We start from the raw sequence: 10,738 nt of genomic DNA on the forward strand, positions 1-10,738 counted from the left end.
CAAGGCTTTCATAGAACTCATCCTTCTCGTCATCAGGCTAATATCGCTCGTTGGGGCATAGATGCTGATCATACTATAGTTCAAGAATTTGCCCTTCATTCTCAACACGCAAATGCGGTCGCTTATCGGCTTCCACCGGATAACACGCTTCATCTGCTTCCCGATCACCATGAAGCCAACTCCTCGTTCTGCTCTGTCACCGCCGCTATAGTAGATGTGATACTTGAATGAAGTGTTCGCTATGGGATCCACCGCCCGGAATTTACGTTCTCCAGTTCTGGGCCACCGTATTTCCTGGATTGCTGCCACACTCACGTCGACCTTCTGCAGCTCACGAGCCAGAAGCCCAACACGTGCGGGTGTCCGACTTTCCAATCGTTGTCCTTTATTCGTTGCCGGGTCTGTTGCCGTTGAAGCAAGCCGTTTGCTATACTTTTGCCTTTCTTGGTAACTGAATAGAATCTTCGATAGGCTACCTTACGAGGGCTGCGCTACTTAGAGCAAGATTACCGGTGGTGAGTTTAAGCCGTTTGGCAGCGCAGTATCATTACTTGACACTTTACCGGTCGCTACTAAACGCGCTGCTATAACAGTAGCGCTACTGACAGGTGACCAAATTTGGTAGCGCGATAAGAGCGCTGCTATTTGATGAACTGTCAACTGTCAAACGTCACCGGTACGGAATACAGCAACCAAATTGAGAGCCGAAAATAGTGACCGATACGGAAACGAGTGACGAAACTAAAATGAAAGCGCTGCGCGGGTGATTAAAATGCTCGCGACCGATAATGATGCTCTTACATCACGTTGAAGGGGCTGCCTTGTCGATGCTGACACGATGCAACATGGTGTGCACAGTTTAGTTTAGATTCCCTCGCTGGCACTCAGACGATGATGAGCCGCCCCTAACATGGGGAACAGACGCTCGATGAGATTTGCACCTCCGGAGAGGATCAAATCCCCCCTTCCCTGTCAGCAAACGACCATAGTTCCCACCGGGGTTGGTTACCCGATCTTCTCTAAAGTTGCTCGTATCCCGGCCAGCGCCACGAGGAGGTAGGGATAGGAGTTGCTGGGTAAGAGGCTACCCGAATAAAATATATTATAGGAAAACAATACATTTTTTGGTAACATTACTATCAAAAACAATAAATTGACCTTAGATTATACTGTATATGAAATAATAGAAAAACATTAGAATGTATTGTTACGAACCATTCAATTAATTGTAAATGAAGCTTTCGCTTTAGAATGTATGGGTTGTTAAGTATCGTAACTATACAAAATCTGAGATTCTTTCAAAAAATTTGTGACTGTTTGTGACAGGGGGAGGGAGGGGGGTTCGTCTTATGTGACATCCATCCACAAGAGAAAATTCTGAAAGCATTTTAGGAAGAACTTGCATTTAAAAAAATAAACTGCTAAGCATAGCTTGTGCCAATTTCAACCTAAGATTTTGGTTAAATTAACCTCAGTTTTGGTTGTTTCTACCATTTATTTTTCTCCGTGTAGTAGCGACCGGTAAAGTGTCATTGATAAGTGATACTGCGCTGTCAAACGACTAATACTCGCGCCCGGTCTTGCTCTAACGCTGAAATATGCAATATAACTAAAATTTGGTTGAAATTGTTTTTTTTTTTCTGGGTGTTGGGTCGATTTTGACGCAGCGTGAGATATTTTAGTTACTACACAGAAAGAAAAATCACTATTAAAATTAAAAAAACCATTGGTAAAATTAAAAAGTTGCATTGGTTCTTTTTCGTAGAGAGTTCCATATGTTCAAAATAAAAGTACGCCAACTTTTGTCATAATCATGGTTCAAAAATTGCCAAACGCTTTGAAATTAAAAGTTTGAACATTCAAATTGAAAATATTCATACTGTGATAAATAGAGCAAATATTTTCATTCGGAATTGAAAATTTCAATTTCTAATTAAAGGAACATCCCCTCTTCTCCCTTGTACCCTTCAATCATCTTTCAGTTTTAAATAAAACCAATCAAATCCCATAATTGCCTTTTACTTTTTATTTCATGATTTCAGCATTTTTCTTAATTTAAACGATGTATACACTGCTTATAACGAGGCCTATAAGCTGGAGGCTGGAGCATCATCCACAACACGGTGGCCACTTTTTTTTTCAGTATAATAGTCCGGGATCCAGCCCCTGGCCAGAGTGAGGGGTGCGCATCATTTGGGGTTGTATGTGGGCATTGCGCCATAAATTACCTGTAGATGAGAAATTTTACATTAATAACATTATGAGCTTCATGCCAACCAACTCCGATACTTCTAGCGCTATTGCAGCACCGGAGCGGGGCGTTGTTTTTGACGATTGGTAGCTCCAGCGTAAGCACTTTTTCAAAAATAAGACCTACCTTCGTATTCCTAAATTCTGGAGGACAGCTTTATTTTTTTAATTCTGGAGGACAGCTGCACAACAAAATGTTCCAGCAGCAAAAACAAAACCCGTATACCATTTCGAAACCTTCTTCTTCTTCTTCTCTGTTTTGTTCAGAACTTTTTGTTGACAGATGAACAATTTTTGATAGTTTAACAGTTTTTGAAATTAAGAAGTTGAACTTTTAAAATTACACCCAGGAAAGATAAAAAACACTTTTGAATGAAATGCATAACTTTCTTTTAATGTTATTTTACTTTTATTTTTACGAAAATTTGCAACTTTTCCGATTGAAAGTGCACAATTTTTAAAGGTACTGTAACCGTTTGGTTACAAATTGTAGATTTTTGTTTTGCAATTATGTTGTTTTGTCGGAGCCTTCACGTTTCTCGTGTAATACCAGCAGAACTACCACAGAAGCGTTAGGGTTTGGTACCGCTGAAAAGACAAGAGGATGCTATCAAATATCCAACATGGCATCATGATTCTGCAAATGTCATGTTGGAGGAAAAATGCAATAAAAATTAGCGGGAAAATATGGAGGGAATTTGGTATAAAAGAGTAGCCATTGCCCAAACTCGGCCTCTTAGTAAATCAGGCGTCCGTGTGCTGGGAAGTGAAAGTAAAGGGCAGTATTCCAAGTGACCCCCCCCCCCCCCCTTTCTAGTGGGAGCTAGTGTGAGCTCCGGGGAAAAAGTGTTCAGCACACGGCTCGGCACCGTAAAGACCGTGGATCCTCAAAGGAGGACCTATATATCGGGCCGTAGGCTCTAACCGCAAAGGAGATTTCCCCTCTCGGCCGTCCAAGGTGGCTAAGCCACGGCCGGTCGATCGCGCCTACGAGGGAAGACGCCTGCCCACCATCGTCCAGCAACGCCCGCTGGCCCCGTCGGACAAAGATTGTCCGTTCACCGCTCGCCTCGCTATTCTGGCGAGATTTCTGGCCGCACAGTTGGACTGAAGTCACTGTGGCGGCTATTTCGGCCCCGTCATCAACAGCAGCAGCGGTATGTACCGGTACGATCGATAGAATTAGGATACACTTAACAAATTAACACACAATTTGATTACACAGAACAACACGCACACGCCACAAATAGGAAAAATAAAATTATACAAGGAAAGTGAAAGTTCTGTGTTGTTAGTTTTTGTTTACCGCGAAAAACCCTTGATTACCCAGTAGTTAGCCGACCCTGGGATTGCCGGAGAGTCTCTTGCATCTTGGTTGTGCTCGCTACTGCGTATTGTCGAGTAGTTTCAATTGGCTCCCAGCCAAAAGTCCGCGAACGGTAATCAAGGGTCCGTAGTAGTATACAAAAATCTAACGATTTTGCCGACGGGAGGTGGCAGGGATCCGTGCTTGCACGAATGACATCCACCTTTAGATCACTGTTTATTCCTTGATGTGGAAAAAGTGTTTGTACAAGGTTTTTGCCTTCAAAAGAGGTCCTGAACACATCACGGACACATTTGCGATCGATTGTCGTTTTTTCCGATCAAAAATTCGTTGATGTTGGCAAATTTTGTGTTTCGTGAACCGTTTATTGACATTTATTACATAGGCATATCATAATTATGCTTTACTGTTTATGCCCATTTACTTTGACAACGAACGCGCACAATTTATTTTAACTTGTTTTGTTTTGATTCGTCACTGTGTTTTATGATTTTGTTTTCACCCACTTAACCACCACTGATTCTCATACAATGACACGCAAGCGACGAGCAAAGGCTGAAACCAAATATGTTGCAATAAATTGGCAGCCAATGACATACGATGCGGACGAATCGGACTTGGAGGAATCATCGGAGATTCCCGGTCCGTTACTATCGACGCATCCTAACTACCCACTAGAGGAGTTAGAGCTGGACCTCGAAGAAACTCTGCACACCATTCGGGAGCAGAGGACTTCGGGGATAATGATGCCAGCAGATGTCGTAAAAATTAAAAGAATAATTAATTTATTTATTCGTGACATGGACATCGTCACAAGCGATGCCAATTCTCGCTATTTACCCCCTAGCGCGACATGCGAATTCAGGGAACCGGAGTCGGAACCAGAAGAAAACTATGAATTGATAATTCCTAGTTCCGATTCCGATGAAAACAATATGTCCTTCAGCGAGTCCGAATTCAATTCGGAAGACCAACTTCTGGTCAATAAGGGAACGACAAGAAGCCCAGTGTCACGCTTTTCTTCTGGTTATTTTTCTCTCGATTTCACCGGTAAGTCGATGCTTCCTTCATCAGATTTTCCCCGAGACTTACCTGGTAGTGCTTTCCATTTTTCAAATTCACAAACTTCGAACCCCGAATCCCTACGGAAGCAAACCCGGACATTTAAGACCCGACGGAAAAAGGCCAACAATAAACTTCGAGGGGAACCAACGGCCAAAGAACTGTGCATGAAAATAACTTCGATTTTGGAACCCACATTTTCAACGAATATTTCGCGTTCCGGACGCACACCTGGAACCCACCAAAAGGTATTTTCTTTCAATAAAAAGAAAAACAAATCCAACTAAGTATTCAACAATTTTATTTCTCATTTATTTCAATTTCCACTCTTACCTATGGCAGATTGCCCAGTTCCGGTGCTGTGCGGGATTACTTTTTGCCCCCAGTCACTTGGTGCAATCACCGCCGAAAGGATGAACACCTGGAAAGAATTTGAGAAACCAATTTTAATCATTTTATAACACCCAAGGACAATGGAATTGTTAGTCGGTTGTGTTAGTTGTAAAGAGAATCAATTAGCTGTTAGTCTAGTCCTAATGTAGTTTGACCGATGGATGAAAGACTCCGATCAGTCGTTGAAAAAGGCTAGCATGCAATAAAATGATCCCACTTACCTAATTTATTACGGGGATCCATACCAACACTGGCAGGATCGGAGCGGGAGGCGAGGGGTTAAATCAATTTGCCCTCATCTCACTCCACCTGTGGAGCTGTTGGGAGGGGATCGCCCAATTTGCATTAATTGGCCAAATCTAATAAAATTAATTTCCAATCATTAGCATGATGGATGTTTTATTGTGTACACATTACTTACCTGATTGCATCTTGCAGAGGCAAGATGATTATCACGGTGTCCCGGAACCGTTATGGGTTCGCTATTGGGCAATCTTTCGCAGTAAAGATTGCTGCCAAATAGCCCAGCAACCCGCCGTGAATGAAGCCATTCACCTAAAAAGAGAAGACACAAACACATACGAAGATTAGTCTTCGATATGTTTATATAAATCGTACGTACTACTTACCGATTATATCACTGAAAAGGCTAATTTTATTACTTTTCACTTCACTATATGTTTTCCACTGCACAGCATACCGTAAACATAAATAAACAATGGATATGCTGTGTCAGAATACATTGACAGATTTATGACGTTTCGGCGAATTGTCACTCACTGACAGTTTGCCCGCCGGCGAATCAATCCCGCCAAGGGGTTCGGCCGTGCACATCGAATGTGATCGAATGTGGTGTATATATTGTAAATAGGGTTGTAAAATTGTTTTTCGATGCGCAACTTGTAAATATTATAAATAATGTTGTCTACCCATAATACGGGATATTTTAATGATTTTAATTTGTTTTATGTATATTTTGCATGTTTTAATTTATTTCATTTTTGTATTTTAATTTGTATATATTGGTGCACGTACGTTATTGTTATTTTATTATATTTATTATTTATATTTTTAATTTGTTGTAAAGCTTTATTATGATATCGCGCGATATAAGTAGAGTAGTTTAGAATTTTAAATTGTTGTTTTGTTAATACTGTATATATTTTAAATTGTTTAACATCCACGAACCGATGACGGCCGAAGATGACTTGAGAGAGTGAATAGAAAAAAAAATGCAAATCCCTTCGTGCTTTCGCATTTTTTTCATCGGGGTGGTGGATAGTGTAACCGTTTGGTTACAAATTGTAGATTTTTGTTTTGCAATTATGTTGTTTTGTCGGAGCCTTCACGTTTCTCGTGTAATACCAGCAGAACTACCACAGAAGCGTTAGGGTTTGGTACCGCTGAAAAGACAAGAGGATGCTATCAAATATCCAACATGGCATCATGATTCTGCAAATGTCATGTTGGAGGAAAAATGCAATAAAAATTAGCGGGAAAATATGGAGGGAATTTGGTATAAAAGAGTAGCCATTGCCCAAACTCGGCCTCTTAGTAAATCAGGCGTCCGTGTGCTGTGAAGTGAAAGTAAAGTGCAGTATTCCAAGTGAACCCCCCCCCCCCCCTTTCTAGTGGGAGCTAGTGTGAGCTCCGGGGAAAAAGTGTTCAGCACACGGCTCGGCACCGTAAAAGACCGTGGATCCTCAAAGGAGGACCTATATATCGGGCCGTAGGCTCTAACCGCAAAGGAGATTTCCCTCTCGGCCGTCCAAGGTGGCTAAGCCACGGCCGGTCGATCGCGCCTACGAGGGAAGACGCCTGCCCACCATCGTCCAGCAACGCCCTGTTGGCCCCGTCGGACAAAGATTGTCCGTTGACCGCTCGCCTCGCTATTCTGGCGAGATTTCTGGCCGCACAGTTGGACTGAAGTCACTGTGGCGGCTATTTCGGCCCCGTCATCAACAGCAGCAGCGGTATGTACCGGTACGATCGATAGAATTAGGATACACTTAACAAATTAACACACAATTTGATTACACAGAACAACACGCACACGCCACAAATAGGAAAAATAAAATTATACAAGGAAAGTGAAAGTTCTGTGTTTTTGTTACCGCGAAAACCCTTGATTACCCAGTAGTTAGCCGACCCTGGGATTGCCGGAGAGTCTCTTGCATCTTGGTTGTGCTCGCTATTGAGTATTGTCGATCTAGTTTCAGTACAATTTTATTTTTTTCTGTGTAGATAACGATTGTCGCTTCGGTTCCCTTTGTTCTGCTGTCCGAAACATGTTGGTACATACCTGTCAAATCGTATGGATTTTCCACAAACAAACAGACATAACACTTGTCAAATGTCCATCGTTCACTGATGTACTGGTCAATTCAAATAATCATTAGTTGGCCAATCGATCACTCGTGGCGCGCGCATCGGATTTGCTCTAGTTTGACGTTTGCTCACTACCGCCATCTGGTTCGTGATTTGCCCAACTAACTGAAATCAACAGATGTCGTTAGAGTTTGAACGACGATGAATTTTATTAGTGAATGTTCAATGTGTTATGTCTGTTTGTCTGTGGATTTTCCTTCTTTGACATTTAGCTCCCCTATCCTCGCCAGCAAAAGATGTTCCGGACAGTGACGACAGCGACAATCTTTATCTAGTAACTAAAATATCTTTTGTGAGAGCAAAGAGAATGAAAAATGTGCACGGTTAGAAAAAAGTTCCTAACATTGGGTATATTTCATGATATGATACATTCGATGATTCTCTGAATAATAATCTTTTGGTGTATGATCGAGATTTAATAATTAATGATTTGACATTTTTCGTCTGTATCATAAAATCATAAAAGAGCTATTACTTGAAAAATTATCATTCCATATGAATAGAAACCAGGAGGGTGAAACGCCTGTCATCCGCGGTACAATGGCACTCTACCCAACATCGTTTTTGGTACCCCATAAAAAATCCTCCCTACTTTCCCCCCGACTAAATCGATTCACGTCGGTAGGATCGACTAGGATCCTATAATGAGAGATATGCAAATACTTTTCCAGACGATTTAGCAACGCTGTTACTTTTGTTTGCAAACGCTTCCAGCACTTGCCGCAGCGCAAAATGTTGAAGCTTGTATATGACTTTGCATTTGATAACAATTTGGAATATGTTTGTCTGTCCACTAACAGTGTTCAAATAAGCATTATCACTAAAATAAAAGTGCAATACAAATAAGCGAAACACGATACTTAAACTATTGTACTTCCAGTTGAAAACCGAAGTGAGCTCTCGCGACAATCGAGTTTTCTCCCATTTCCTTTTGTCGCAACTACGTCGTGACTAGTGCGCATCATGGCGCACGGCGGTGGCATAGATGCGCACTAGTCGCGATGCAGTTGCGACATCAGGAAATAAGGAAAAACTCAATCGTCGCGAGAGCTCACTTCGGTTTTCAACTGGAAGCACAATAGATTACTTCTACTCGCGAAAGTAAAACAAATTGTTTATTCGATGAAATTTTTCTTAAAATCTATCTCAATACCTCTCAACCTCGTCTCAATCTGCAACAATAACAACGTTCATTTGGCTCACGCTTTGACAGTTCTCAATGCTCGATTGGCTTACAATGGCCGCTTTCGCATATCTCTCATTATAGGATCCCTAGGATCGACCGACTTTGGTCCCGACGAATTTATAGATTGTTTCACCGAGCCTTATGGGAATTTTACAGGAGATACAACCGACGCGACGATAAACTAAATCGGTGGACTAACATCGATTGAATCGAATGAATAATAGGTCGACTTTGTTGTAAATGATATGTGACGAAACCAGACGAAATATAGTGATTAATCATATTATTACGTATAATCATGGAGCGAATTAGATTAAACCTATAGATAAATCGGTTGACCAAATAATGAAATCAGACGAAATAGGGTGTTTAATCGATTTATTAAATTTCATCAAAGAGCAGATCAGACTAAATCTATAGATAAATCGGTGTGCCAAATAATGAAATCAGACCAAATAGGGTGTTCAATCGGTTTAATAAATTTCATCCAGGAGTGGATCAGAATAAATCTATAGATAAATCGGTGGATCAAATAATGAAATAAGACGAAATAGGGTGTTTAATCGTTTTATTAGATTTCATTAAAGAGCAGGTTAGACTTAATCTGTAGATAAATCGATGTGCCAAATAATAAGATTAGATAAAATAGGGTGTTTAATAGGTTTATTACATGCACGCTTACTTCAATTCACCCAAATATGGGTGAAGAGTACCTAAAATTCCCAAAAAGTGCACATACCTAGATATGGGTAAATCACCGTTTACCCATATTTGGGTATTTCATTTTAGGAGCAGTTTATAGGTGAATATTACCCAAATTTAGGTACTTTCTTGAGCTTTTACTTAGGGAGTCTTTCCTATTAGGAAATTGTATTTTGTAAGTTCCGATTTCTTGTTAATACGAAATGAAAATGTTTATAAAATAATGTAACAAAAATCATCTTTATTTATGCAAATTTAATATGTAAGAATGAACCTCGGAATGAACTAATTAGGGTCATTGTTCAAGGAATTATTCGTATGTAATACACATATAGGAAATGTTGCGATGTAAAACCTTCTAGTGAAGCCGAAACTGTTAATTTCCGAAAGCAGTAAATTGTTTCGCTGGTTGCTGGAGACCTACTGCGGTATATCACTAATGTTGCATCTTATTCTGGCCAGTTTATGTTTCCACGGACGACGACTAGTTGATGATTGACCGGTAGCACTAATGTGAATATGCATCCCACCGTACAGATAGAATGGTTTAATTGAAATCACATCCTTCGCTGCTTCATCCTGGCAGTCGCTAGTAACTCCACTGAATTTCCTGCTTTACATTGTATGATGAATTTACTCGCAAGTTCTTGCAAGGTAACTTCCATTGTTGCAGCCTGCGGTTTTCAAGTGGCCGAAATCAAAATCTGAAATTGCGAAAGGAAATATTCGTAAACATTAGAAATAAAATGTTCCTGACCATTGTCATTAATTATTCAGTTGAATACTCACCAGCAAATGAAAAAAGATCTTCAAATACAAGCATTCCAAATTAACGAAGAAATTAATAACACGACTGCGGGGAGCACACCCGGTATCCATGTTCTCGACTGAGAAACGAAAATGTTTTATTTTTCATCCAAATATGGATAAACTGATTTATCCATATTTGGGTAAAGCAGCTTTACCAACATTATAAGTAAACTTTACTAACATTATTGGTATATTTCACCCATAATTATGGTATACTCAAATATGGGTGAATCAAGTACCCATAAATAGGTAGAGTAAACTAAGCGTGTGGGGCCATGGCATAACCCGTAAATATTTATGGATTCAGGTCCGAGTACATGAACAATTAGTTATCGAGCGGGATCTTCTCAAACTTATCGATTCTGCAAGAAAAAGAAGCAATTAGAAAATTTTCTAGTAGTATTTGTTCCATTCAATGAAATCGCGGAACAACTTTGGGGCCATCCACAAAGTACGTCACGCTCCTACGGGGGAGGGGGGTTCCGAGCAGCGTGACGACTCATACAAAAAATTTAGAGTTGTAATACAAAAAGTGTGACGAAGGGGGGAGGGGGTTGAAAATCGCAGATTTTTGCGTGACGTACTTTATGGATCTTCCCTTTCGATACTCAATCTCCTGA

The 10,738-nt window shown here is 40.6% G+C and overlaps 1 long non-coding RNA gene across 1 annotated transcript; it reads right to left on the reverse strand.

The window, feature by feature from the left end:
• Nucleotides 1–4,945: 4,945 nt before the first annotated feature.
• On the reverse strand, nucleotides 4,946–5,720 carry LOC134223340 (uncharacterized). Its single transcript, XR_009982532.1, has 4 exons — nucleotides 5,662–5,720; nucleotides 5,454–5,587; nucleotides 5,254–5,391; nucleotides 4,946–5,060 (listed from the first exon to the last, which is right to left on the reverse strand). It is a non-coding gene; the product is annotated as an uncharacterized LOC134223340 (long non-coding RNA).
• Nucleotides 5,721–10,738: the final 5,018 nt, after the last annotated feature.

The sequence above is a fragment of the Armigeres subalbatus genome, chromosome 3 (assembly GCF_024139115.2).
Source record: "Armigeres subalbatus isolate Guangzhou_Male chromosome 3, GZ_Asu_2, whole genome shotgun sequence".
NCBI lineage: Eukaryota > Metazoa > Arthropoda > Insecta > Diptera > Culicidae > Armigeres > Armigeres subalbatus.